This window comes from Colobus angolensis, unplaced genomic scaffold (genome assembly GCF_000951035.1).
Source record: "Colobus angolensis palliatus isolate OR3802 unplaced genomic scaffold, Cang.pa_1.0 Scaffold27, whole genome shotgun sequence".
NCBI lineage: Eukaryota > Metazoa > Chordata > Mammalia > Primates > Cercopithecidae > Colobus > Colobus angolensis.
In genome coordinates, this window is record NW_012115932.1 from 8,874,841 (window position 1) to 8,902,252 (window position 27,412).

A 27,412-nucleotide genomic window follows, 5' to 3' on the forward strand; every position below is an offset into this window, starting at 1 on the left:
AGGTGAAATACCTACGTCTACCTAAAAAACAAATATTAGCCAGGCGTGGTGGTGGGTGCCTGTAATCTCAGCTACTCAGGAGGCTGAGGCAGGAGAATTGCTTGAACCTGAGAGGCCTCGGAGGTTGCAGTGAGCTGAGATTGCACCACTGCACTCCAACCTGGGTGACAGAGCAAGATTCCGTCTTAAAAACAAAAACAAAAAACCCCCAGAAATATACTGAAAAGAAGTAGTACTGAGGAAGAAGTAGAGATTTGTGTAACAAAACCAAGGGAAGGTTGGATTCCCCAAATTAAAAAATAGTTATTAGTATCAAATATTATAAGGAAACTCGTGACCAAAGAAATGAGAATGTTAAAAATGGCTGGATAGTTTTGAACTTAGAGGTCATTGTCACTTCAAAGACTGGTGACATAATTGCACTTTTCATAATTGGTCCTATTTTTAAATAAATATTAAATAAGTATAGTGGTAAGTAGTTGCTGACAATGGCATGGCAGTTATATGTGACTTATGAGAATATTGCAAAGCCTGAAAGCCTTTGAAAAACATTAATAGTCACAGTTGCAAGAATTTAGTCTGCAAACGAATCTGCAAAAAGTTTGAAAGTTTTGTTTCATGGGCATATCACTCAAAAGCACATTGAAAGATTTTTTGAAACGGAGTTACACCCTCAAACACTGCTATTGAATTGGTAGTTTGAATAATTATTTTCTTGTTAACCAGAGACAATATGACCTAAAGTTGAAGTGCTAATAATTTTATCTTATAAATTAAAATATATCTTTAAAAGTATATGTAAATGTTTAAAAAAAAAACTGCCTTAAAAAAAACCCTGAAACAATGTAAAGCTATGTACATTACAAGTTCAGTCATCTACTGCATACTGTCTATTCTTTGCCTCATCCTCTCCACCCACTCCACAGCTAACAATATGAATGAATGGCTGCTTTTTCTTTCAACTCTTTCTTTAAGGCCAGATCTATTATCATTGTCCTATAACATTTTCTGAGATGACGGAAATATCCTAATTTGTGTTGCCAATGCAAGAGGCACTAGCCACCTGTGGCAACTGAGTTCTTGAAACGTGGCCCATATGGCATTTTGAATTTTATTTAATGTGAATTTCAATTTGAATTTGGATGATGGAATGTGGCTACCAATGATTAATGTATTAAAATGTTGAGTACTTACTATGTATTAGGCACTGTTATAAGAAATGTAGCTGTAGCCGGGCGCAGTGGCTCACGCCTGTAATCCCAGCACTTTGGGAAACCAAGGTGGGCAGATCACCCAAGGTCAGGAGTTTCGAGACCAGCCTGGACAACCTGGTGAAACCCCATCTCTACTAAAAATTCAAAAGTTATCTGGGCGTGGTGGCACGTGCCTGTAATCCCAGATACTCGGGAGGCTGAGGCAGGAGAATCAACTGAACCCGAGAGGTGGAGGTGTACAGTGAGCTGAGGTTGCTGCAGCCTGGGTGACAGAGTCAGAGTCTGTCTCAAAAACAGGAAAAAATAAATAAATAAATAAAGTAAAATAAAGAAATATAGCTCTCTTTATCTATTTAATTCTCACAACAAATATATCAAATATATATGATTATCTTCAATTTAGGTATGAGAAAACGGGATTTAATAACAACATTGATACATTCTGTGTTGTCTGTTCAGCACTAACTAGTACCAGTCACTAAGCTAAGCACTGGTCACTAGTATAGTAACAATACATCACTTAAATTGGTGGTGGTCAGTAGTGTTATGATCTATTAGGGTGTGTTATGTTCTTATCTCTGGTTTTCAAATTGAGAAACAGTCATGAAAGAGGTTAAGTAACTTTCCCAAGATCATCATCGGTAAACAGTAGGGCCCAGATTGAACAGCTCAGCTGACCTCAAAACTTGCTTTCTTCGCTGGTCAAATGAAGTCCTCATAAGAAGCAAAAGAAGAGTTGAAGTTCTAACTGGGTCAAAATAACCATGAATCCATTTTCTTGGGCTTCTTTTCCTCATTCCCCCACCCCCAAAAACAACAGAGAGCACCTTCACTTTAAGGAAACTTCCCTTCGCTCCCCATTTCCTTTCCCACCGACAAAGAGAAAACTCCCGCCTCTTAATATAGTCCACAAATAATCTTAATATTTTAAAGAGAGTCTCCCATTACACAAGGACAGAATGGCAGAAGAGCGTTAAAACATCAATCCTGAATTTGTTAATAAGTGACTCGGATCACAGCTCCATTGTTAGAGACCTGGTATCCATTAACAGGCTCTGTCCACCTGCTTCTCCTTTATCTCCACACCTGCCTTCCGCTGACAGAGGAGATTAATCCTACTTGTAGAAAAAATGTTTCCACTTTCCACTGAGAAGGAAAATGTTTCATAATCTCGCTGTAGGAAATTTGGCCATATTACTCCACTGGCATTCTTAGACTTCCTGCCTAAATATCGCTCAAATTGTAACTTTTGGCAGCACTGTGTGTTACAGACTTGATATTTTAATATGAGGTTTTCTTCAATAACTTAATAGATGACATTTTACAAACTAAAAATTGATTTTTTTTGCCTTCACACACTAATCCTGAATCACTGAAAATCTATAATTATACCAATTAAAATCTAAATGTATTGGCTTAAAAACACAATATACTGTGATTAGTTGTCATAACTCTAAAATTCACTGAGTTCAAATCACGATTTATTAGAGCTGAACTCATTTCGTATCTGAATTCTCTTTTTTTAAAATTTGATTGATTGGCCATATTGTTATTTGGGCTCTGACAGAGCATGGAGGAATATTGTGCATGAGACATTAATCAGGAAATTATGCATTGCTTTCACAACTGGACTTTACTTTGTAATATTGTGTTAGCTCTTAACATGCAAATTATTTTAGGTAATTACCTCATTTTTCAGTGGCCATTTGATGGATAGAAGTTTCATGCAGATTCTTCTGTGTAATTTAAAATCTTGTGGTGATTTGTTTCTTTGCTTGTTCATAAAAATCCCAGTTTGAATTGTCATACATCAGACCCATGAGGTCAGTTGTAGAAAATCTTAATTGTAGAAGCTGATTTTCCTAGTTTCTTTTAACCCTAATTGAAGCTGGCAGTCACATCTTCCCAAATCAAAAACTGTGCCCAGGATTGCCTTTCTCTGTCATTGAAGTAAAAGCTGAGATACTTTCTAGTCCACGTATGTGTCATAGTACACAGTTAAAGATAGGATTCACTCTTTCAAGCCAGTTCAACTAGCTAAATTGCTGTTATTTTCTTTATAAAGTATAGCCTTAAATACTAACTGAAAATTTTATGTTGTAAATGGATGTCTCTGTTCCCCAGTTTTAATGTTAAATAATTCAGCTAATATTCAAAACAGAATAGCTTCTATTAGTATTGCAATATGGTAAATAAAATATGCTATTCTTATATATGTCATATTTGTAGTTTTGAAACAAGTATAAGGTATTAGCAGACTTCTGATCCAGAGTTTTATTAGATATATTCATATATGTGAACTGCCCAGAGCATTTAGATCATTCGTTCCCCATATTTTTCAATCTAGCATGTCATATAATCATGAATATTTGTTGTGATCTTATCTATTCAGAAACCTGCTGCTGTAAAATAGCTTCCTCATAAATGTCAAGTAATGTAAAATTGAATGCCTATATTTAAATAGATTTTAACAGATAATAAAACTCTTGAGATTAAAACGGTTTCATTCAGGGAGGCAGACAATTCTTCCCACAGTGTGCAATTTATGTGTCACATTATGCAAAATACAATTTTAAAAATACTTTTTAAAAAGCACAAATGAAAAATATCTATTGAATTAAACAAAAAAGGAAGCTAGGAAGCTAGTTTTCTCATTGCAGGTCTAGTTGAAAATGTGAAATAGAATGACAAAGTACAAACTTCTATTTTCTAAACATTGCTCTGATGAGATCTGCTTTCTGTTAATTCCTATGGGGGTTATTCCAGAGATTCAAGCTATCAAAACAGTGTTTTTACTCACAATCTAACCTTTCTTCATTTACAACAAAACAAAGGAATTAGAGAATTTTGACACACTATGATATGAAGCATAAAAGAAAATTGCTTTTCCACTTATAGGTTTGCATTTGGCACCTTATCTGTGAACACCCAGATATATCACAGCTTACAATTGCTTCACCAGCACAAAGGATGTATCTTGTCTCTTGAGATAACAGCTTCTGACAGTCTTTCACTCACTAAATATTAAAATGGATGTGTAAAGTTAGATGTCTGATAAATAGTATTTTTTTAGGAAGAGTTTTTTGGATTAATACATATTCAGCAGTCTTTAATATGGTTGGAGGTAGGAAAGGTAAGGGTAGAAAGCCCAATTAGGTTGCCAAAATAGTTTACACATGAGGGAAAACAGATCTCACATGTAAGAGCGTGACAGATGGATTCCAAAAGAGAGTCCAAATGTGAGCGATGCCAGTGCTCCCAAGCCAAAGCCAACCAAGAGCACATCTGAAGTCAAAGTTGGGTCTATTGACTTGTTGCAGAGGAAGACTGCACACAGTGGGGAAGAGTGGAGTTCTCTTTTTGTTTTTTTTTTTGTTTTTTTTTTTAAAAAAAAAGGTGTTAGAAGAGTCTCAGGAGAGGATAGAAGCTTGTGTTGTGTGACTTGAGGAAAGGTTCAAGGATGTGGAGACAGTTTTATGATTTGGGTATCCTAATAATTCTTATTTAGAAAGCAGGAAGCATGAAGCCATCCTGAAGCTGAAATCAGCACAGAAGCAGTAATCACTAATATCAGCAAGGTTAGGGTGATGTTAGATCTTTTTTGTTGTTTGAACAGTATTCTACTTTTTGTCTGAATTCAGATATGCATTTCTGGAGTTTTTGTTAGTTGGTTGTTTTGTTGTTATTTCTCTTGATTCATCATGGTTACAGAGTGCCTTTCCTGATGTTTGAACAAGAGGCAAACCAGCCTAGCCGACAGTCTCCATCAGCTCCTAGATGGCAGAACTTCTTTTCTTTTTCTCAAAAATATTACAAAAAGGCAATTGATGTTGGAAAGAGCTAATTGTATGTAGGGTTTGCATCCAGAGGGGAAAAAAATCAACATTAAAAAATTATACTCTAGGATCATTTCTATATACGTCATTCCATCTAATTCTAAGAGTAAGATTATAGTATCCATCTTCATTTACCAGATGCAAATCTAGCAGTGGAAGTCAATTAGGTTATTTGCTTGCAGCCACACAGATAATAACAGGAAAGGCTAGGACTTAAATCTTGATCTCACAGATTCTGAAATATATAATTTTTCTGCTTCAACAATATATGGGTCATATACTTCAAGTTGGAATTGGAAGCAAGCTATGGTGACACTGGCAGAATTTGATAGTCCAATGTGGGGATTGATTTGGATTGCTTTCACTTTTAGTACTTTTTTACCATGCATGTCTCAATTATTAATAATCAAGCCCCATATTATACTCCCCAAATCTGCTCCTGACTGTCCATGATTGATTCTGAGTTTCTTTTTAGCATGTTAAACATTTCAGGAAATAGTGGAGCATCATCTAACCATTCATTCATTCATTTATTCATGGTTCACTTCTAAGTTTTTTATCGCGAAACACAAAAAAGGACAATTAGTAAAAATGTGCAACTCAATAAGTTGTGACAAAGTGGGCCCTTGGTAACCCCGAATGAAGTTAATAAACATGATCATTGCTAACACCCCAGAATTTCTCTTCATGCTCCCTCCTGATCATAACCTGTTTTTTCTCAATCAACAGTAACTGATATTTTGACATTGATGGTAATTATTTTCTTACTTTTCTTTGTATTATACCAAGTAAATTTGCATCCATACATATGATAAGTTAGTTCTTCCTCTATGTTTTACACTATGTAAATGAAAGCATAGGATCTTAAATTGTATCTACTTTGTTTTGCTCACAATTATGTTTGTGCAATTCAACTATGATTTGTGTGTATAGCTCTGGTTTGTTCCGTTTGATTGCTGTGTGGTGTTATTTTGAATGATTTTTAAAAATTTGTATACTTTAAAGAATTTAAAATGTATGTTAACAGTATCCTATTGATAGACATTTACTTTTTTCCAGTTTTGAACACTTATACATTTTTGTAAATATTTCTTGATACAGATATGCCAACATTGCTGTTCAGCAGGAGTGAAGTTTCTGAATCTGATGACATGTCTATCATCTTCAAACTTTATAACTGATAACAACCTATTTTCCAAAATGGTTGTACCAGTTTTTAGTCTCTCCACCACTATATAAAGGATTCTTTTGTTTCAGATTGTTGGCATAATTGTCTTTTAAATTTTGGTCGTTCTGGGATGTTACAGTAAGAAAAATTTCTGTGTGTTATAGTATTAGTAACAGTAGTGTTTTACCTTGCATATCTCTGATTGTTCACAATGTTTAATCAGTTTTTGCATGTTTATTGCCCATCTAGATATTGTCCCTTGTTAATAATTCTCTTGGCCATTTGTGAAGGGGAAGTAGTTCATTTTCTTATGGATGTGTAGGTGTTAGTTGTACATTCTGGATATTAGCCATTAGAAATTATATGTTGCATTAGTTAGGATTCTCCAGAGAATTATCAATAGGGTAAATAAAGATATATTAGAGGAGATTTATTGTGAAAATTGTCTGACACAATCGTAGAGGCTGGAATTATGCAGAATATGCCATCTGCAAGCTGGAGAACCAGGAAAGCTCGTGATATAATTTTCTCCTTGAGGGGTTGAAAGCCCGACAACCGAGATCTCCTATGTCTGAGAGCAGAAGATTTATGTCCCAGTTTAAAAAGAGAGAATTTGTTTTCCTCTAGCCTTTATTTTTTTCCCTATCAGGGCTCTGAAGGGATTGAATGATGCCCTCTTTCATCTGTGAGGCTGGATTTTTTTTTCTACATCTACTGAATCAAACATTAATCTCTTCTGGAAACACCATCAGACACACCCAGAAATAATGTTACCCGCAATCAAGGCATCCCTTAGCCCAGTCAGGCTGACACATAAAATTTGCCATGACGTACGTGTTGCAAATATCTTTTCCCACAATGCAGCTTACTTTCTACATTTTTAATAGTATCTTTTGGTGAATGGGTGTTCTTTATTTTCCTGTAATTACTTTTATTATTCTTTCTTGGGTTAGTGTTTTTGGGGCCCTGTTTTAGAGGTTCGACTACCTTGAGATGATGAAAATATTTTCCTGTTATCATTTAGAAAAACATTTTCACATTTTAGGACTTAATTAATCTGGAATTTACTTTTGTATGCAGTAGGGACCAGGTGGTTTTTTCTTCCTTTCCTCTTTCAGATAACCACTTGTCCTTGCACTATTGATTGAAAACATCTTTATCTCCACTGCTCTACTGTGTTACTTTGTCATAGTGAAGGGTGTATATATGTATCAGTCTGTTTCAGGGTATGTTGTTTTATACTTTTAGTGCATTGGGTTATTTCTCAGATTTGGACAACTATGAATAAAGTTTCTATGAACACTTTTATTTCAGTCTTTGTGGAGATTTATGTTTTTTATTTTCCTTGGGTAAATACCTTCCTTATTTTATAATTTATTCCTAGTATTTCATATATTTGACACTTTTGTAAATAGTATATTTTTAGTAATAAGTTTTATTTATTTGGTATTAGGATACAGAATGTTTTTAAAAAAATTTTCTTTTAAGCTAAAATTTACACTCATCAAAATTCACCACATTTAACGTACAATCTTACGACATTGACAAATGCATGTGGTTCGTAACCACCAACAAAATCATATGAAATAGTTCTTTGTAGTAAAACCCTTCCTCCAACCCTTACCCTAGAAACCACTGATCTGTTTTCAGGCCCTTTAACTGTGCCACTTTCAGAAGATAGTACTTGTGGAGTAGTGCCTAAGAAATCTTCACTTAACTTAACCAAAGTCACAAAAATTATCTCGTATATTTTCTTTTAGAAGTTTGTTCTTTTAAGTTTTATTTTAAGTTCTATGGTTTATTTTGAGTTAATTTTTGTATGTGGTATGAGGTATGCATTAAGTTTTTTTGATAATACTTTCAATTTCTTTACAAATGTGAAATAAAGTAGGCACAGAAGGATGAGTATCATATGATCTCACTCATTTCTGGTAACTAGAGAGGCTGATCTCACAGAAGTACAGAGTCTATAGTGGTTAGAAGAAGCTGGGGGAGTGGAGGGGAGACTGTCGAATAAGGAATAGGGAGAGATAGGTCAACAGTAGAAAATAATAGTTACATAGGAGGAATAAGATCTGGTATTCTACTGTACAGTAAGGTGACTACAGTTAACCATATTGTATTGTATATTTCAAGATAACTAGAAGAGAGGATTTTGAATTCCTCTCACTACAAAGAAAATATAGATGTTTGAGGCAATTGATATGATAAATATCCTGATTTGATGATTACATAATATATACATGTATTGAAGATGTATGTGTCAATTATAAATAAAATAAAACTTTAAAAAATCTTATTATTTATTTATCGAATAGCTTTGGCATCTATTGAAAATCAAGGAACCATTTATGTGAAAATATCTTTCTGTTCTATCTGATTCAAGGTATATTAATTTAATTGATCTTTTTAAAGAAAGAGCTTTGGTTTCATTGATTTTCCTCTGTGGCTTTTCTGGTTTTCAGCTTTATATATTTCTGTACTTGTCTTTATTGTTCCATTTTGGCTGTTTGAGATTAGCTTTCTTTTTTTTTTTTTATTTTGTTTTGTTTTTATTTCTTAAGGTGAAAGCATAGATAATTGATTTGAAACCTCTCTTATTTTCTGCAAGCATTTAATGTTATGAGTGTTCTTCTAAGAGATGCTTTGGCTGCATCACACAAATTTTGATGTATTATGGTTTTATTTTTCTTTAATTCAAAATATTTTCTAATTTCCCTTTTGTCTGCTTTTTTTTTTTTTTTTTGAGACGGAGTCTTGCTCTGTCGCCCGGGCTGGAGTGCGGTGGCCGGATCTCAGCTCACTGCAAGCTCCGCCTCCCGGGTTTACGCCATTCTCCTGCCTCAGCCTCCCGAGTAGCTGGGACTACAGGCGCCCGCCACCTCGCCCGGCTCGTTTTTTGTATTTTTTAGTAGAGACGGGGTTTCACAGTGTTAGCCAGGATGGTCTCGATCTCCTGACCTCGTGATCCGCCCGTCTCGGCCTCCCAAAGTGCTGGGATTACAGGCTTGAGCCACCGCGCCCGGCCAGCTTTTTTGACTCATGGATTATTTACCAGCATTGTACTATGCTCTGTGTAATAGGGACACAATTATTTGATCTAGTGCAAAAAAAAAAAAATAGAGTGCCTGAACCACAGAGAACAGGACAGTAACTATTATTAATCTGTAGTATTAATCACAAAACCAACTAAAAGCCATTTGTGGTGAATCCCTTGAACCCTGGTACCATAGATTGGAAAGCTGCAAGAATTATGTAAATATTAAATTTATAATGCCTAGTAAAAGTCCCTGCAAATTTTAAGTCCTTAAGTGTGTCGTTATTTTTGTTGTTGTTGTTGTTTTTGTTTTTTCTTGGCCATCCCTTCCTCACTACTTTAATTGACAATGCCAGCACCATGTATCACATGTTAATACAGGAAGAGAAGCTTCTAATATTTTATAAAAGTTAATATATTCTTAAATGGTTAATAAAATATAAAATTATACACTTTATGGTAACTTCTTTGCACCATTTAAACCACAAAAACAAAATTTAAAGAAGAAAAAATACTAGCACTAGGTAAAAACATTATATATTTTTCCAAACAGTGATATAATAGTCAATTTTTTTCTTAAAAGACTAGGTTTCTTAGTGTCTTGGCATTTTACAAATCAGTAGAATATTGGAGAATTACAAAATAGAAGTGGGACTCACTTCTATCTTTTTTGCTTTTTCTTTCTTCATAATTAAATGGAAGTACTTTTGAACACATTTAATCACTCAGATTTAGTCAAGATCTTGAAAAATTTGTTGGTTGTTGGATATTTTTATATCTCTATGAAAATTCCTGAGCTTTTTTCAGGACATGGCTAAGTTAGTTGCAAACAACTTGATTCTCTCAGGCCTTGCTTTTAAGCACTAATTTTCTTTCCTAGTGAAACAAAATCCTTCTTTGCATTCTAACTTACAATCCTTGAAATATGAGGTTTTCTATCCTGGTTGGTGCGAACAGACACTTATCTCAATCATGCTTAAACATCAGCTACTGTTCTTTCAGGTGTTTCTTTTTCTGGAGATGGGTAATTTCTTCACAGGCATGCATGATTAATAATCAGCTGTGTACTGAAAGGGGACCTTCCAAAGATTTCTGGAGTTCTGGCTTTGCACATCTCCCTTCTCTCTCTGGTAGTATACCCTGCAAATTCTAGGCATCTGGGCTTCCTCAAATTTCCAACTCTGTGTGCTCAACTCAGGGAGACCACTGCATCTGACTGAATTTTCTCTACCTGCACCACACGCTAGTAACTTTCTCCAGCTGAGACAGTCTTAGCGCTTACCTTATTTGTTTCTCTCAGGGATTGCTGTCTTTTTTTTTTGGCCAGACTGTTTCTTAAGTGCTCATACCTCTCACTAGATTTGTACAAGAATCAAATCATAAAAATGATTTGTAAACCACAAAATTGTAATCATTATATTGTTTTACTACTATATGATAATCAACTGAATCTTAGTAGCTGAGTGCTACAGAATATCTTACATTTTTCATGTTAGCATTATAACATATCTAAAAATATAATTTAAAATAATGAAACAATGCTGAATGCATTTTATGATATGAATATATGGGAATTCAAGTTGATCTTAATGGTAAGAAAAATTACTTTGTACTGTAAAGTCTGCTCTACCACAATCTGAAACTCAGAGGCTCAGTTTCTGTTGCATGTTTTTGTCTCATGAATACCCTAATTATTATCTTCTAGTTATCCTTTATTTATTCTTATTCACTGAAACATCTCTGTGATGATATCTTCCTACTGTTTGCTCCACTAGAAATTCACCCTGATTGTGGAGAGTGCAATGTCTCAATTTTTGCTTACTTGAAGAAAACGGTATTTTAAATTATGTAAATAAGTTTTGGATGTCTTTCTTTTTCTGTCACAGATATATGAAGTCTGGGGGTAAGACCTGCAGTAATTTCCCTTAAGGTAAGGACGTTTTCATCTTTTCTGTTTCCATTTGTTTAGAGCTAGCTATATAAAGCACAATAAAAGGGCCTCTTCTGAGAAAGTTGACCTATTCAGAATTCAAATTATGAGGAAACAATCCCATTATCACTGAGACGAGTTTTTCTAAGACAATTAGATATATCCCCTCTTCAAAAATTTCTTTGGCATCACCTGAAATTATAAAATACTTAGATTCTGAATAAAGGAAAGTTTGTTTTTTCTTCATCTGCACCATTTTCAGATACCTAATTTGTATATGCTAATTGATATGATTAGGCTTTGTGTCCCCACCTAAATCTCATGTCGAATTGTAATTTCCATAATCCCCACGTGTCAAGGGAGAGACCAGGTGGAGGAATTGAATCATGGTGGCAGGTTCCCCGTGTTGTTCTCCTGATAGTGAGTGAGTGTTGACGAGATCTGCTGATTTTATAAGTGTTTAGTAGTTCCTCCTGCGTTCATTCTCAGCAGTTCCTCCTGCGTTCATTCTCATTCCTGCCGCCTTGTGAAAAAGGTACGTTGCTTTCCCCTTCCGTCATGATCGTAAGTTTCCTGAGGCCTCCCTAGCCATGCTGAACTGTGAGTCAATTAAATCTCTTTCCTTTATAAATTACCCAGTCTGGGGCAGCAGTATGAAAATAAACTAATACACAAATGAAGAAAAATCAAAGATTAATTTTTATTGCAAAATACTGTAAATTTTATTATGTGCTTAATATTCAATATCTCATAAGGATAATTCTATCAAAGCCCATGCAGACAATAGGAAGACAAGCATGCAAAGTGGCATTTCAATGGCCTTAATTTACCAGTTACTTAGTAAGTCAAGAATATGAGTAGGAAGTGGAGTTAATATAAGCTACCAGAAATCAAAATGTGGATAGATGGATTGAAAATGAGGCAGAAGACAGTCTCAGGAAAACATCTTTATTAGATTTTATGTCTGAAAATATATTCCTGTCATTCAGATTTGTTTATAAGGCCAATGGGAACAAATGGTGGGACATGCTGACTACATGGAGCTGAAGTTAATGCTGAGTGAGGATCAGTTTAGCACATCTAAATCATAGGGTGTGTGTCTATTTAAGGCCAGAACAAGTGGGTTATTCCATGCAGCTAAGCAACGAAGCCTGTTCACAGGTAGGAGGTGAGGCTTTGTTATTATTCTGACCAAGTGGACTGGATTTGGTAAATGATAGCAAACATTAAGTTATTTTAGTATTTGTATAATGGTAGATTATTTTTGTATTTATTTGTGTTCATAGCAAATTAAATGTCAAGTCAACCAAGTAAAATGATTGATTTCTCTCCAGAACATAGAATAGACATTTTAAAGAGCTCTCAAAGCATTAAACTAAATGTCCAAGGGCTATAAAGGGAGACTCCATGGAAAACTGTATTCAAATTGGTGCAGATTGTTATATCAATGCAGTACATGTCCCATTATTAACTATACAGCTCAATATAGCAGGTACGGTACATCTGTGCAGTAACAGGTAAATTGAAAGAAAATAATAACTTAAATTTTGGTACCTCTTTATTTAAATTGGAGAACTCTTTAATCTTTTTTGAATCCTCTTGATTTTTTTTTCTTAAGATAGATGGGTTAAAAATATGTGACTAGGAGATGAAAATTTCAATCTAAATTATAATTATTTCCTACATCTGTTCTGATACATTTAGAATGGTTTGTGCTTGTAAATTAGGTGTTAATGAAATAAAAATGTTGTAACCATGTGGAACATAAGAACTGCAATTGACTGAAGAAAATTCTGTAAATTCTCTAAGGAGACGCGACTGCAAAGAAAGCTCTTGTGTGCTACATACTATATACAAAATTATGTCTTTATACACTTAACTGTTAAATTTAAAGTAATAACCTAAAAATTGCCAAAGGGAAGCATTACTAAGAACTACCTTTTAAATACAAGCATTCTACTTTTATTACTTTGTCTTTACTTCATTTCTGAACCAGTTAGCTACACGCTGTATAAAAGACATAATATGTTACAGCCTTCTAGACTGACTCTGTAGGGACCCAGATTGAGAAGTGTGCCAAATCATCTTTAGAAGGTGAGCTGGTAGCAGTGAGGGTCTGCCTTGGTTGCTTGTTCTTTTTAATGTCCTGGTCCCACTCTCTGGATTGTTGTCATGCAATAAATTCTACTTCTGCTGACTCGAGGATATTTCAGTTATATTTTTGTTAAACAAATGCCCAATTTAATACAATGTATATTTAAGTGATAGATATTTATATTAAAGGGATGAAATGAATAAACCTACAGTGATACCATTCTTAGAAAGCCTTCCAGCACAGTTTGGTATTAGTTTTATTAAATTAAGGTGAATTACTGGAAAGCAGAATTTTAAGAAATATGCAGTTATAATACTGTACAAATTGTATGTAAGTATTATAAAATTGTTTTCATATGTCCCTAAGAACTTAATTCCAATTTGCCTTTTGTTATGGGCAAAATACCTACTAGGTGTTTTGTAGAAACACGTTTAATACTCTGATATTTCTTGGAGGTTGCTAATTAATGAATACATTTGAAAAACAACTTAAAGAATTTACACTTGATGAAATATGTTATCAAATTCAGAGATAATTTGACTGATTATGGTTATACCCAAATTCCAGTATAACACACTAAGATTTATTTAGATGAAACCCCAATACAATTTTGAATTATCAGAAATTTGGAATAATGTTACTTGAACTTTATTCCGTGTTGTGAATGTGTATAGCTTTTCAAATAAAAATGTCCTATTTAAGTAGATTAAATGAAATGCATATATTTTAGGTAAGGTATCAGCTAAGAGAAACTTGTAACTAATTCTCATCATAATTGATGAATTATTGTGTAAGCAGTTTTCTCCAATGGAGGAAAACCTTCCAAGTACATTTCATTTTACTGTTAGACTTGTCATTGTTCTCTGTGTTCTTATTTATTTTCCTTAGTGCTTCATGTTACGTATTTCTCTTTTTGAAGAAGACAAATGTATTAATATTGTCAAAAATTAGTCTTCAAATGACTCCTTATGTGATTCTTAAACATTTTTATGTATTACATTTTTCATCATCTTTACTGCTATTGAAAATGGGGAAAAAGAAGACGTCTGAATATAATTATTGACTAATAGGTTGAAGATTGATTTGTAGACAAACTACATAAATAATAATAAAGGTAACACTTATGGCAATGTTTTGTTATTTGATTATTGTTGTTCTGATATATAGAAACTCAATTTTGTGATTCCTTCCAAGCCCTTAAAGCTAAATGGTGGGATTTCAAATCATGTTAGTCAACCTTAAGGTATTTTCAAAATATTAATTTCCCAGGTTTGTGTTTTCCTTTTCAGCCCTGCCAAAGACATACTTTTGCAGTAAAATATATTTAAAAATTGATAGCCAGCATAAAGGATATTTAATTACAATATTGTTTCTTTAAAAATATTGCTAACAAAAATTTTGTGTTGAAAAATATGGATAGGTGCACATCCTTATTTTCTAGACAACTCTTGATCCTGCAAAACAATAAAAAATGCATTTATTAATTCATTTGAGGGCTCTAAATATGTAGCCTCATGTGCAAATTCCCTTTTACTCTAAGGATGAACATTATTTCTCCCCTTTCATGATTTTTTTTCCCACAATTTGAGCCTAAAATTGAGGAACTATAATTTAAAAAATTCATTGCTCCTGAGAAACTCACTCTAAATCTTACAGATCTCATTTCTTTTTGATTGCTTGATTTGTAACACATTCATTCCTAAATAATTTATTGTTGATACATTTTCCTAAATCAAAGCAATGAGAGAATAAAAGCTACAATTTTGAACCACTTATGTCAACTAATCCCCTTTGGCATTCCTTCTTGTCGATGTTAACTTGACGTATGAATCAGGTTTTGTTAGTTACCACAACATTTAAGAAGCATTGTCTTCTCTATATGTGTTTAATTTTACAGAGGATGAATGATGACTAATGGACATTAATCAAAATAAGTAAAAATTATGACTACTGATATAGAAATTACTAAATTCTCATAATTGATTTGTAATAGCTTTGGGATCTGAAAGGAAACAATCAAAACAATAACATAGAGGAATTGAAAGAAAAGGATTTATCTATACACATTTTTATCTTCCAATTTGAGAAGACTACATTTTTTAAATAGCTCCAAAGAAATTGTATGTACACTGGTAAGTTAGGGTAGTCTTATAAGAGGAATTTTCCTAAACATTTAATCTAACTTTCTCTTTTTTTCCCCCAACATACATTAAACATTTTTCTCTTGTTATCTCTTCCATATGGTTGAGAAATTGTGTCTTCCATATGGTGGAAAAATGTTTGTGTTCTTGGAGCTGACTTTCTGTTGTTCTTCTAACCCACTTAAATAAGTATTACAACATTTCCCTCATCTGTCTTATTTTTTCAGTTATTTACCTCTTTTTCTCTATATATCTACTAATTTTTTTAAATTAATGCATATAAACACATTACTAAAATCTTGGAAAGTTCTAAGGACCTCCAAACTACAAACAGGTTATATTTCTAATGTTTATGTATTAGACTGATAATTGGTACTTAGATCATATTGCCTACGAAACCAGTGTTAAAATATGTTAGTTCTCTAGGTTCTATTGCAAAACACTATAATATACTGAAATAGATTTCACATTAGAACTTACTTTTTAAAACAAAGTTGACTGTTCCATTTTTCTCCAAGCACTAGATGAGAGGTTCAGATTCATTTAAAAAATATATATATATATATAAAATATATGTACACACATATATAACACTGAATATTATACAAGCACTAAAATTCTAGAATTTACATTAAAAATAAATTAACAAAGTTTTATAAGATTTTAGTGAACTAGGAATGTTAACACGAACAATCCTGCCATTTTTCACGTTAACGCTGCGGTTCTATCATTAGTATCATTAGCTACTCTGGGAGGTTTTCTTACTTTGAGTCCCACTAAGTGATTTGAAAACTATGAGAAACAAAATTGTAAATTTCAGGCTTTCAATTTGCCTTCAAGCTTACAAAGTGATGTTCCAGGGAGAAGCTGCAATTAGTGTCTGTAGCTTCTCTCTTCAGTTGTACATGGTAAGAAATGTTTAAGAACTCATAATACACATATCTGCAAAAGAAGGATTGCTTTGAAAAATAGTCATTTTTGGCTGGGCGTGGTGGCTCACACCTGTGATCCCAGCACTTGGGGAGGCCAAGGTGGGTGGATCACCTGAGGTCAGGAGTTTGAGACCAGCCTGACCAACATGGTGAAACCCCGTCTCTACTGAAAATATAAAATTAACCAGGCGTGGTGGTGCATGCCTGTAATCCCAGCTACTTGGGAGGCTGAAGCAGGAGAATCGCTTGAACCTGGGAGGCAGAGGTTGCAGTGAGCCAAGATTATGCCATCACACGCCAGCCTAGGCAACAGCAGCAAAACTCTGTCTCAAAAAGGAAAAAAGAAAGAAAAAGAAAAATAGTCATTTTTGCTCTGTTGAAAAAGCATCAATATCTTTTTCAGTGTATTTCTATTATGAAAGAATGTTGTCAGACATCATGTCCTATAGTGAAATCAGCATGTTTTGTTGTGTTTTTTTTCTTCTCCAACTTAGCAAAGTAAATTGGCCAACTAGCAATCACGTAACCTACAACTATTCCATTAACACTGAACTTATGAGTGTGAAATGCGCATTTAAATAAAAAGTGATAGTAATTTTATTCCAGTAAAAATAAATTTGTTTATCAAAACAAGCCATAGAATCATGTAAAATACTTTTGTCATGTATTCCTATTTCGATTTTTTAATAGTCAGTCTCTTGTATTTCTGATACTAGGTTTTGGGGTGATATACATTATACATGAAAATATTTTCCTTCAAGCACAAAATAGAATATATTTCAAGAAAGCATATCTGGACAATTAGTACCCTGTTTTGTTTTGTTCCATTTGTATTCACTCTTAGGTAATTTGTTCCCCTTCTAATATTCTTAATACTTCTAAGATTGCTGGGTTGATAATTGTTAGTGATGGAAGTTTCAGTACTTGCGACAGTCTTTTTCTACATGTTAGATAGCTGCTATGAGCACTGCACTTCTCTTTTCTCATTCTAGGTGTTAGCTTTCCCTCTTGATCTTTGGTAATGTTTACAACCCTACACTATTACAACAGTTCTTTGCCAATGCCCCTCTTCACATGCAATATTGATTACTTTTCTGTTTTTATTCTTGTGTAGTTAATTGCATTTTTATAACATAAAAATTATCTTAAAAATAAATGATTAAAAGTAAAGCTAAAATAATAGATATGAATAAATATAAATTATGAAATATTTAATATTTTTAAAATATAAAAATTAAAAAGATAAAGTACAATGCCTTTAAAATATTTTTACTCATGTAATATTGTTAGATAAATTGTAGTTTACTCTTAGAAATATCTTGTTGACTATTAAAATCAGGAAATAATTTTAAGTACATGACACGAAATAACACCAATGCAATACATTATACAACTATACTGTTGTATAAGACATGTACAAACTGGAAAGTTTATAACAGCTACATATTTTAGAAGTTTTAAAAGTCTCTTAATGATAAGATGCTCTATTACCTATTTCAAGTTTTGAAAATAGTACTAAATTATAAAATCCACTGTTCATTAATTAAAAAGGAACACATGCTATATATGAATGACTCAGAAAATAAGTTTTCTATGGTTTTATTTATTTATTTATGCTAGTTTCCCTTCTGCTTTTACTCAAAATTGTAGAGCAACTTAGTGCTTATTTCTGGGCCTCTTCTTTTTTGAGCCAAACTCTCTCACTAGATGCCTTGTCCAATTTCATGTCTTCTAAACATGGTCTATTTGTTACATTGCCAGGCCTGACCTAGCTCCTGAGTTTGAGATTATGTGCCCAACTCAACCTCTTTACTTGGATGTCGTCTTCATCGGTGCATCCTGTCAGTTCTGTCTAAAGAATAGAGGTGGCCAGGCGCGGTGGCTCAAGCCTGTAATCCCAGCACTTTGGGAGGCCGAGACGGGCGGATCACGAGGTCAGGAGATCGAGACCATCCTGGTTAACACGGTGAAACCCCATCTCTACTAAAAAATACAAAAAACTAGCCGGGCGAGATGGCGGGCGCCTGTAGTCCCAGCTACTCGGGAGGCTGAGGCAGGAGAATGGCGTGAACCCGGGAGGCGGAGCTTGCAGTGAGCTGAGATCCGGCCACTGCACTCCAGCCTGGGCGACAGAGCGAGACTCCGTCTCCAAAAAAAAAAAAAAAAAAAAAAAGAATAGAGGTATCCATTTTGCTCTGTCTTCATTGCCAGCATCCCAGTTTAGGTGAGCACCCTCTTTGTTTTGGCAATAGCCCTTTGATCTGCCTGCTCCCAGAACTCTTGCTTCTTTGCACTTTGACATTTTCTCTTCTCCTTGCAGGGCAGTTCTTACCCTGGTTTGCCGTTGAATCTCCTCCTTCAGATCTTGAACTCCTAGAAGACTTCCCAGACCACTTCCCTACTCAAAGTAATTCTTTATTATGACACTCTTTTGTTTCCTCTCCTTTCTTTTTGTCTGTAGTACTTATAACCAGCAGCAATTACTTTATTTAGCTTTACTTTTATTTACTTATTTACTTTCATATTTTCAGCTTCCTTCACTTAATTAAAAGCTACAGGTAGATGAAGTCCTTGTTGATCTACTCTATTTCCAGCACCTAGGAAGATCCTTGGTATATGAAAACTTCTTAACTACTTCATGCCTCTTTTGGCAGTATTTATTGCTGTAGTTTTGAAATAGTTTCTAAAGTGTTAAATCATTTCTCTGAGTGATTTAACCTGAAAACAGATAAGCTGCTAAGTTCTGATTAAAACAAAGCAGTAGCTAACCAACCTCAATCCCGTCATTTCCCTAGTCCCCTGCAGAATCCCCATGAGATCCCCACCAGTACTGTTAACTGGTGAAACCATAGTGCTCCTCAGACAACCACTGACAGTTCCTCTACTATTGCAGTACTATGGCTAAATCCTCGTAGTCCTAGTAGGATAGTATAATAGAAATGCATAAAATTTAGAGTCAGAAGATTTGGGAACTATTTACAACTTTACTATTCTAATAGCTGCATTTGATTTTTTTTTTTTTTTTTTTTGATAAGAGTCTCACTCTGTCGCCCAGGCTGGAGTGCAGTGGTGCGATCTCGGCTCACTGTAACCTCTGCCTCTTGAGTTCAAGTGATTCTCCTGCCTCAGCCTCCTGAGTAGCTGGGATTACAGGTGCCTGCCACCATGCCTGGCTAATTTTTGTATTTGTAGTAGAGACAGGGTTTCACCATGTTGCTCAGATTGGTGCATTTGATTTTTATAGGGCTAACCAAATTTGTAACTAACAGTAATTCATTGAGATGACAACAGAAAGGGCTAAGATAATAAATGGAACACCTCTTTCTCTTTTTACACAGTAAAATCATCTTTAAATATTAGATTCTTTTTTCTCTTTTTTTTTTTCTTTCTTTTTTTCTCAAGATGGAGTCTTGCTCTGTCACCCAGGCTGGATTGCAATGGTGTGATCTCGGCTCACTGCATCCTCTGCCTCCTGGGTTCAAGTGATTCTCTTGCCTCAGCCTCTCGAGTAGCTGGGATTACAGGCATGAGCCAACATACCCAGCCAGATTTTTTTCTTTTTGTAACATGGCATTTTGTATACAACCAACATGGTCCACTAGTAAATTCATGACATTTCTCCCCAAATCAGTTCCTTCAGTAGTATCTCTTGTCAGTGATGATAACATTGTTTATCCAATCATCAGATGAGAAACCTTGGAATCATCAGTCATTCAGCCTCATCTTTCCTTGCAGATCAATCAAGTGTCCTGAAATTAACTTCTTTAATATATTTTAAACCCATCATTTCTGCTGACACCTCTCTAGTCTATAACATTATCTTTCAGATGAATTAATACAATGAACTCTTAATTATCTTTCCTAAATATGCTGTTTTCCCACCCCCTGCCAAGTCTGTGGTCCATACAGCTTCTATCTTAACAAAATCTAAATTAGGTGATGTTATTGCGATGCTTAAATCTTTTGTTTCTAATATTTTAATGTGTATTGAAGCTACTTTGGGAATATTGCTAAAGTGATCTTGATTCAACAACTCTGGGATTGAGTCTGAGACTTTATATTTCTAGCAAATTCCCAGATGCCTGTGCTGTTACTCCATGCATGGTGCTTTGAATAGCAAGGACTAGATGATTCCGAACTACACTGGAATAAATATTAACACCTGTTCGTGGTCTATAAATTCGTACATGATCTCCTCCTTGCCTTTAAATATCATATCATCTCTTTCCACTTTCCTTCTCAGTCTCTACATTCTGACCCTTCTTTTGGTTCTGTGAAGGCAGGAAGCTAATTTCTGCCTCAGAGTCTTGGCACAAGTTCTCCCATCTGTTTGGAATACCATACCTCCTACCCAATACTCACCCCTGCCCAGGCAATTTCTACTCAAGTTTTAGATGTCTCAGCCTAACTCTCACTTTCATGGAAGCTTTCCTGGAGGCTAAATATGGCTTGGTTCTTTCTCTTTTAGCTTTCATTACATCTCACATTTCCTCCTCATAGCATATATTATAGTTGTGATTAAATAAGTAACTACATTATTGTCAACATAAATAACAGAGAGGAAAAATCTCTACAAGAAAAGGATGTTTATTTGGGAGTAGGCATTGCAATGGGAATATTCATGCTGTAGTATAGTATACTATTTGTGTATTCAGGGAAGTAAAGGAAGACAAGACAAGGCTTTTTTTTTTTTTTTTTAAGATTACTGAATCGTTTTGAGATAATTATCCTTGGCTATAAGTATTAATATCAATAAGGGTGTCACCAATACACATTTGAATAAGCAGTTGCTGGGCAGATGTCTGCAGAATTTGCGCGCGTGCGTGTGTGTGTGTTTGTGTAAGCTGGTGAATGCCTTTGGGCAAGACTGTGGTTTTTATAGTCTGTGATATAAACAAGAACTGTGATAGTTCTTGTTGTCAGGCATGAGAATCCTCTTTAGGACCTTCCCTGCTACTTTTTTTTTTCAGAGTTTCTTTTTTTCCTTCACTGGTTTCTCCTGGGAAATTGTCAGAGTTTTTAACATAAATAACTCCATATTTATTCTTACAACATTCATATTATTAATACTTGAATATCAGTGACCCCTCATAGATGTAAATTTATTAAGGGTAGTTTCTTTCCTTTGGTTCACTGCTCTATCCTCTGTAGCAGAGTGAATGCTGTATTTCCTGCCTCTAACCATATAGTTGATGACCTCCAAATAGTTATTAACTGTAATTATTTATAATGATACTTTTTTCTTATTGGAAGGGCAAGTTTTATCAGATTTAGAGATGAGGGGATGGCTGGGGGCCCAGATAGAGATGTTGATGATTTTAGCTGATGTCTGTTGAAGAAAACAAAGAATTCCCTAACAGTCATATCCATCCATGGAAAACAAAATGATAGATGGGAGAGATCATCAGCTAATTCCTTTAGAAATGGGCTAGTGCTTGGTCTAGAAATAAACTATCTGTAGTTACTAAAAGTAGGGTGATGAGTAATAGGTAGGATAGGATGGGGGCTGGGGAAGCTGAAGGTAAAAGCTGAGTGGAGAACCTATGGAGAGAATGACGTCTGGGCCATGCCTGATTGGCTGCAAAGGAATCAATGAAGTTATTTTTATTAAGAAAAGAAAACTGGCATAGCAGAAGAGATCCAAAGAGCCAAGAACAGAGTAAAGGCCTCAATTACTCATGGGCTAAAGGAGTGAAATTGAGCGAGGTTCAGAATCAAGGAGAGAATTTGTCTCAAATTCCGGACTAAGACACAATGAGGCCAAAAGTGTAGACTTGAGGTGAGGTAATTATGAAAATTGAAGGGATGGAGATACTCAAGACTGGGCATCTGAGATGAAGCCCCAGGACACTGCAGGACTGCAGGAGTTTTAATGACCATACCACAACTGCTGGCAACGTCTCTGACTCTGATCTTTCTAATGGAGAACAGTGTTATTTGGGCATGACAAGCAGAGAGAGCAAGATCTGGTGTAGGCTCAACACAGCACACTCTGGTGGTCAGAGCAGAGATGGGTATTATATCAGAGCACTCTACTTGCCTCAGTTAACCCTCTTGGATCCTATACCAATCTCAAAGGAGAATATTGTGTGACATGCTAGGATATGCTGATATCGTAATGAATCTGTGGCGAATTTTTGATATAATGGAAGCTGACACTTTTTTGCTTTCTGTATTCATAACCTTCCTCTTAGTGGGCTGTTTTCTTTTTTAAGTCTACTGGATCTCTCAAGCTGACCTAAACTAGTGCTTTTTAAAAATAAGCATGTGAATCACCTGCAAGGCTTGTTATACTCCAGTTGTTACTCTCCCCAGTACTCAGAATTTTGGGTTCAATAGGTCTGGATGTGTTATCTGCTATGCCAATTGATATGTCCATTAGGTTCAGGCACCTAGGTGTGCTTACTCAGTAAGGTTTCACAGTGACTCAATAGCCAATTATATATACTTGAATTTGCAGTTTATTCTGAGGCTTTCACACACAATCAATCATACAATTACTATTCAACACACAGCCAATAGTAACAGAGTGCTAATAAACCACAGCAATGGCTCAAGGGAGCAACACACCAATAGATTAATCGAGTGGGTCCAGAAAACCTTAAGATACCTTAAGTAGGAGGTCACTGCTTCTCCCAAGTAGAAGTTCTGGTGGCAGCTGTCAATATAAGAGAAGCTCTCAGAGTTCTGGGCAGACCCTCCTAAGGCCTCTCAAAAAAAAAAAAAAAGCCTTGTCCTGGCTTTTATGATTCTCCCAGATGGGTCTATTTTCATTATCTCAGCCACCTTTCCCTTTTGTCAGCTCCTTTGAAGTCTCCCATGGTACACAGCAAAAGCAGGTGTTACTTTCCTAACTCAGTCTATTACATATATGTTTATCACTTTGAGGGAGTCACTGTGGGCTCAATGCTTCCTGACATGAGCGACTCCATTTTGAGATATTAGGTTCACAAATTGTTGTGATATATTAAGGTGGGGCTCTATAATTTGCATTTTTAACAAGTTCCCAATCTATGCTCATGTTGTTGGCCCAGGCCACACTTTGAGAACAACTGTTTTAAACCTTTAATCCTACTACTCTATCCAAATTTGTCATCCCTAAGGCCAAAAGCCTATTTAAGTAACATCAGATGATGCCCCTAATCTGAAACACATACATTAAAATTGAAGCAATTTTAGAGCATCTCAAACTTGGCAAAATGTAGTCATCTGTTGAAATATCTACAAATAAGTGAATGACTGATATGTACAACAATTTATCTGGCTTCATTCCACTTTTAAACAGTAAGAACTATGTTTAAGTGAGATAAGTCTAATGAGAAGACCCTCAGGAAATGTCATTAAATGAAAAGGGAAATTTCTGAATTGTGAGGAAGGATTTTCCTGCTTTGAATGTTGACATATTTGGCACAACAAAATTATTTTTGTTTTATTTTCCACTGCGGAGTCCCGATAAGTAAGCAAAAACAAGGAAGGGGCCCCAGGTAGGGTAGAACAATTGTTCTAGGAGATGGCTAATCACAGACTGACTGCTGGCACAACCTCCTGTTCCCAGGTACCTTGTTCATATGAAGCTCCAGCAGCACAACCTTTACCTCATTCTGCACATAGCCCCTTCAACATGACCCTATAAAACTTCCAGTTAACCCCTGCCTCTTTGCAGATAGCGCCTTCTCTGCTGTGCTGCCTGTTGCACTCTTGCAACATATCTCTTTGAGTACAACTGTTTTGGTAAGTTCTTTTTACCACCCACATTGCTGACCTCACCCAATCCCACCTGCAATACTAACTTCCACTTCTGAATCCACAAATCTCCAGTTTTCTCTTTTTCCAACTTTACCATTACATTTATAGCAATTCTTGTTTTTGTTATTTTTAATTTTTTTATTTCAATAGGTTTTTGGGGAACAGGTGGTGTTGGTTATATAAGTTCTTTAGTGGTGATTTCAGAGATTTCAGTGCACCTATCACTGAGCAGTGTATACTTGACCCAATGTGTACTCTTTTATTCACCCTCCCAACTCTTTCCCTGACTCCCCAAAGTCTAATGTATCATTCTTATGCCTGTCCTCATAGCTTAGCTCTTACTTACGAGTGAGAACATAAGATGTTTGTTTTTCCATTCCTGAGTCAATTCACTTAATCATAGTCTTCCAATTACATCCAGATTGATGGGAATGCCATTATTTCATTTCTTTTTATGGATGAGTAGTATTCTATGGTGTGAGTGTGTGTGTGTGTACTACATTTTTTTATCCATTTGTTGATGGCATTTGGGCTGGGTCTATATTTTTACTATTGCAAATTGTGCTGCTATAGACATGTGTGTGCACGTATCTTTTTCATATAATGACTTATTTCCTTCTGGGTAGATACCTAGTAGTGGGATTGCTGGATCAAATGGTAGATCGAGATTTCTTTAAGGAATCTCCATGCTGTTTTCCATAGTGGTTGTACTTTTTTACATTCCCACCAACAGTGCAAAAGTGTTCACTTTTTACCACATCCATGCCATCATGTATTTCGTTTATTTTTTTGATTATGGCCATTCTGGCAGGGGTGAGGTGAAAACAGGTGTTGAAATGGGAATTGTGTGCCTAAAGAAGAGGAAGGAGTCTGGATACACAAGTAAATTTTGTAAGCTGGAAACTACCAGTTTCATATATTTTGATCATCACCCAAAAAATTGCCATATCAGTTAAGGTTTGTCTTTCATTGTCTCCCCAAGTGTGAGCATATTCCATTGTTTAATAGCATCTGTGTAAGAAGCATTAATTTTTTTCAAGGATAATTTTTCAATATGGCACCTGTTCAAAAACTAAATTAGACTCTGAGACTGCAGTATTACTTCCTCTTACATCACACAACATTTCAACGAAAATGCACAAGAATGCTTCCATTGGCAGCAGTTATATATACATTTTTTGTAGTGTCCTGTTTAGGCAATTTTTAAAATAACAGAAGAGGTATTAATTGCTATAGTTACCTCAAAGGTAAAATCTCAACTTAAATTCAATGGCTTGGCTTTGCATCTTGATATAAGTCTTAGGGCAAATAATCTAAAGCCAAAATATAATCGCAAACTATTATTTTGCATTTTAGCCTTTATTAGGGAGACATAATAGAGTCCACTGGAAGATGAGCTATGGAAACACTCTTAAAAGCTGTCAGTCTTATGTGCTCACTGATCTTTGAAAGAGGCGATATATATATATATATGTGTGTGTGTGTGTGTGTGTATATATATGTGTGTGTGTATATATATACATTATATATATACACACACACACACATATATATATACGTGTGTGTGTGTGTGTGTATATATATATATATATTTTTTTTTTTGTAGATGGACTCTTGCTCTATTGACCAGACTGGAGTGCAGTGGCGCAATCTTGGCTCACTGCAACCTCTGCCTCCCAGGTTCAAGCCATTCTCCTGCCTCAGCCACCCGAGTAGTTGGGGTTACAGGCATGTGCCATCACACCCAGCTAATTTTTGCATTTTTAGCAGAGACAGGGTTTCACCATGTTGGTCAAGCTGTTTTCAAACTCCTGATCAATAGGCCTTGTATTTTTAAGACAGTAAATGTATTTTTAGAATTCAGAGCTTCTCAGTTTTCTTACTCAAAAAGTGTTTTTAAGGATTTAAAATCCAGTAAGCATTCAGTGGATATGTTTTGTGTTTTGTCTTCCCTTTAACTGCAAATAGAAAAGAGATTCTCCTGTATGTCACTCAGCAATTCTTCAGCCAAGATATATCCAACCATATTACAATAGACATGGTAATTTCGTAGCTTTTACCAGCTTGTAAAAACCCATAGTATTTAGAAAATAAAAGGATATTCAAATTGCTCCTATAAATTCAAACTGTATCCGTTTTGAGAATATTTCCTGTAACATATTAGAAGTAAGGGAGATTTTGAAATTAAGATTCATAGCCATTTAGTATTATCCTTACCCACATGAACAAAAGTAGGAAAACTGGGTCTTTTATTCTATTTCAGTCTTACAATTTGATTACTGTGATAGTAGATTTCCTTAGCAGTTTTTGTTCAGCATCACATTGGACCCTTTTGCACAAGATGTCTTTACATTGTTCTCACAGTTTGGTCACTTTACAATATGTTATACTTACCAATATTAATATGTAATAATGAATAAACTTCAGGCTGCACGTGAGGAGCATATTGTCTTTGTAGATTGAATTGCAGTAAAGATTTTCCAAATGCCAGAATTGAGTCCATTTGAAACCAAGCATAGAAAGGTTTGGATCCTCATATTTTTTTAATGGATCCTTTTTCACTTTTTGGCCAAAAAGTTTATTTTCATAAAATGACTCCTAGGCAATTGCTACAACTATTATACAGATATTCAGGTACTCTTTCAGCTACTTCAGTTTGCCCAGTTACTCCTTCTGCTACTATAGCTACTTTGCCAGACCCAGCTTCTCTAATCACTTATTCTGTCTGACCCACCTACTCGATCATAGGTCTCTACAGCTGTCCTAGCTACTTCAATTAAACAAGATGCTGTGGTGAACTAAGCTTCTCTTTCAAGTGATGCCACTCTTCTTTCAGATGCACATTCCTTTCTTCAGTTAGCCCAGCTACTCTGACTGAACCAACTATGCCTAACAAATTCAACTATTCTCATCTTCAAGGCCAGTATTTTTGTTTCTCAAAGTCTACTTTTACCCTTTATGATCCTCATGTTTCATCTATTTATTTTCGTATCTCATCTTCTCTTTGAATGCCTTAAAACTAGAGTAGGCATCTTGCCCCAAGAATTTCTATTTCCTCTATAGGCTTAGGACTTATGTATTCATCCCTACTTTGTCCACTTCGGTAGAATGTGGTTGGAGCTCCTATTCTCATTTCTTATTTATGCTTCTGGCTTCACCCTGTTCAGATCCCTATGTTCTTTCTCTTCTTTCAGAAATGTAGTTTCTGCCCTACTCCCCCGAAAAACTAAAAGAAAAAAAATTAGCAGTAGGACCCTATTTCCACCTAAAATCTTACATGGATCCATGAAATTAAAAAATCAAAATAAAAGTG

General features: G+C 35.1%; 1 long non-coding RNA gene across 1 annotated transcript in view; it reads left to right on the forward strand.

Moving 5' to 3' along the window:
• LOC105515811 overlaps window positions 1–27,412 on the forward strand; it is an 866,119-nt gene that overhangs the window by 688,219 nt on the left and 150,488 nt on the right. Inside the window, exon 5 of the long non-coding RNA XR_001002393.1 lies at window positions 11,142–11,185. This is a non-coding gene — a long non-coding RNA (uncharacterized LOC105515811). The remainder of the gene's footprint in view (window positions 1–11,141; window positions 11,186–27,412) is intronic.